This window comes from Scleropages formosus, chromosome 1, assembly GCF_900964775.1.
Source record: "Scleropages formosus chromosome 1, fSclFor1.1, whole genome shotgun sequence".
NCBI classification, from domain to species: domain Eukaryota; kingdom Metazoa; phylum Chordata; class Actinopteri; order Osteoglossiformes; family Osteoglossidae; genus Scleropages; species Scleropages formosus.
Window position 1 is genome coordinate 15,066,969 of NC_041806.1, and position 2,998 is coordinate 15,069,966.

The 2,998-nt window shown below is 51.0% G+C and overlaps 1 long non-coding RNA gene across 1 annotated transcript; it reads right to left on the reverse strand.

The window, feature by feature from the left end:
• Nucleotides 1–1,661: 1,661 nt before the first annotated feature.
• LOC108937924 (uncharacterized) lies at nucleotides 1,662–2,651 on the reverse strand. Its single transcript, XR_001966377.2, has 3 exons — nucleotides 2,413–2,651; nucleotides 1,971–2,148; nucleotides 1,662–1,787 (listed from the first exon to the last, which is right to left on the reverse strand). It is a non-coding gene; the product is annotated as an uncharacterized LOC108937924 (long non-coding RNA).
• Between the last annotated feature and the right edge of the window lie 347 nt (nucleotides 2,652–2,998).

The window sequence follows — 2,998 nt, forward strand, 5'->3', positions numbered from 1 at the left end:
CGTTCGGCCTCAGACAGTTTCCTGGAAAAAAATGCACAAGGATATAATTTCACGGGCTTACCTTGCCTCTGTGAAAGAACAGCGCCTACCCCTGACTCTGAGGCATCCACCTCAACCACGAATGGTAACTCCGGGTCGGGTTGATGCAGGATGGGGGCTGTAGAAAACTTGTGTTTGAGGGTCTTGAAGGGTTGTTGGGCTTTTTGGTTCCACGGGAGACGAGGGGTTTTACTTGCTGCAAGTGGGGCGACGATTATGCTGAAGTTCCTGATGAACCGGTGGTAAAAATTGGAGAACCCCAAAAACCGCTGGAGCGCTTTAGTGGTGGTCGGGCGAGGCCATTGCTGGATGGTCTGGACCTTACTGGGATCTATAGCAATGCCGTCTGGGGTGAGTATGAACCCCAAGAAGGAGACTTGCTGCTTGTGGAATTCACACTTCTCCAACTTCACATATAATCTGTTTTGCAACAGTCTCTGGAGCACCTGTCGGACAGTCAGCACATGCCTAGCCAACATATCAGAATAAATCAGGATATCGTCAAGATATACCAGGACGCCATTGTTGATCATGTCCCCGAGTACATGATTTACAAATGCCTGGAAGATGCTGGGTGCGTTCACAGGACCAAAAGTCATAACCAGGTATTCGTAATGACCCAGGGTGGTACTGAAAGCAGTCTTCCATTCGTCACCCTCCCGGATACAGACTAGATTGCATGCACTTCTCAGGTCTAGCTTCGTGAACCATTGCGCCTGCTGGATCTTCTCAAGGGCAGCTGTGATCAAAGGCAGAGGATATAGGTTTTTCACGCAAATGCTATTCAGCCCCCGATAGTCAATACAGGGGCGTATCCCCCCCCCCCCATCTTTCTTTTCGATGGGGGAAAAAAAAAAAAAAACCCAGCAGACGCGGATAGCCGTATGATTCCTGTTTCTAAGGCTTCGGTGATATATGTCTGGAGGGCTAATTGCTCGGGTCTGGACAAGGGATAAATGCGACTACGCAGAGGCGTGGTACCTGGCAGGAGTTCAATTGCACAGTCCCACGGGCAATGCGGTGGTAGCTCGGATGCTTGTCTTTTGCTGAAAAGTTCAGCCAGATCCTGATACTCGGGAGGAACTGGCACCTGTAGGGCAGATTCTGAGCCTTCTATGGACGTAGCTCGGGAGGGTAGCTTTAAGCATGTCCTCTCACATTGGGGTCCCCAAGCCACCAACTCCCTACTACTCCACTGAAAAACCGGGTCATGCTGGGAGAGCCAAGGGAACCCTAGAATCAGGGGAAACTCCGGAGAAGTAATCAAATAGAAACTCAACATCTCTTGGTGACATACACCCATACTCACAGTTATAGATGCCGTCTAGTGGTCCACAAAACCTTTCCCTAGGGGCTGGCCATCCAGAGCTTTCACTTTGAGATACCTCCCAATGGGTTTGGACAGGATACTATGAGTCCGAACAAAACCAGTGTCCATGAAGCACCCTGCTGCTCCTGAATCTACCATAGCTTGAGTCTTTACCTATCCTGTGCCCCCTGACAACATAACGGGTACAATGAGGCGGTTACAACATAGGGTGCCACTCACCTTGGCCTCAGAGCAGACAGGGCACTGGAGACTGAAGTGACCGGGGTCACCGCAGTAGAGACATAGGTGCTTTTGTAGTCTTCGCTGCCGTTCTGTGGAGGACAGGCGCCCAAGCCCCAACCGTATTGGCTCTGCTTCCTCCTGAGCGGGACAGCATCTTTCTGGGGCAGGTTCTGAGACTGGGTTCTGATCTGGTGATCTAAGGCAACAGCAGTTTCTATGAACCAATCTAGGGTCCATCTTTCTCCTTGGAACACCATTTCTCTGTGGATGTGTGGGTTTAGACCACGGCGAAAACCAGCCAACAAAGGTTTCTCTCCCCAACCACTGCGCTCCGCAAGGGTACGGAATTCTATGGCGTAATCTGCCACAGGTAGGTTACCTTGTTGTAGATCCATAAGTTTTTCACTCAGATGTTATTCTGGGTGAACCAGTCCGAAAATGGCGAGGAACCAGCTCTTGAACTGCGCATATGTGGTGGGTGAGTCATTTGTCCAGAGTGCTGTCACCCAATCAAGCGCTCTGCCCGTGAGCAGGGAGAGTATGTAGGTGATCCGACTCTGTAAACAAAGCAAGGGGCATACTGGAAAAAACGAGTTCACATTGAAACAAGAAGCCTGCACATTGCGCTGCGGTCCCGTCAAAGCGGGTCGAGGGAGACAAGTGGAAACCACGTGATAGAGACGATGTTGTGTTCGACGAGTCAGGTGCTGCAGGACCGGCTGCGCGTTTCTCAATGTGCGGTGTGAGCGCCCGTGACGTTTTCAGCACGCTTACCACTTGGTTGTAGGAGGTGATGAGGTTGTTGAGCGTCTGTTCTATACCTGTCAAGCGTGCTTCACGAGAGCCCAACTCCGCCTGTAGATGGTTCAGCTCCGCTGGGTCCGTATACCAGGCGGAACCTTCTGTCATGTCTGGGTCTAGAAGGAAGCGGCGGACCCGAGTCCAAGTGCGGAGCGGTATAGGTGGTGTTTTCGGGGAAATCCAAGAGAGGAGGTCAGAGAGAACTGGCGAATGGTCTTCGAGGTGTGAACGTTGTAACAGGGAGAATCCAAAAGGCGAGGTCGGTACACAGGCAAGAGGTCGATGACCATAAAGAGGCACAGGATCGTGGTAACAAGGGACGGGAAAAGCGTTCGGGAACAGGAATTGGCTAGAAGGCCGTAAACGAGAAGGCTGAACAAGGTTCCGCATCAGTTGCTGGTCTGACGCAGCCTTTTATGCCCCAGTCTGCGTTGCGTCCCAGGTGTTCCGTGTCGGCTCAGAGGTGTGGGCGTGGCACATGCAAAAATACAAAATGGTCAAGGCATTCAAGAACATCATCTGTGTGAATTACTTCGGAAAATTGTCTCATCAGCTGCAGTAGAAATAAGTCATATTTTATGCACAGCTGTATTAATTAACTTCAAG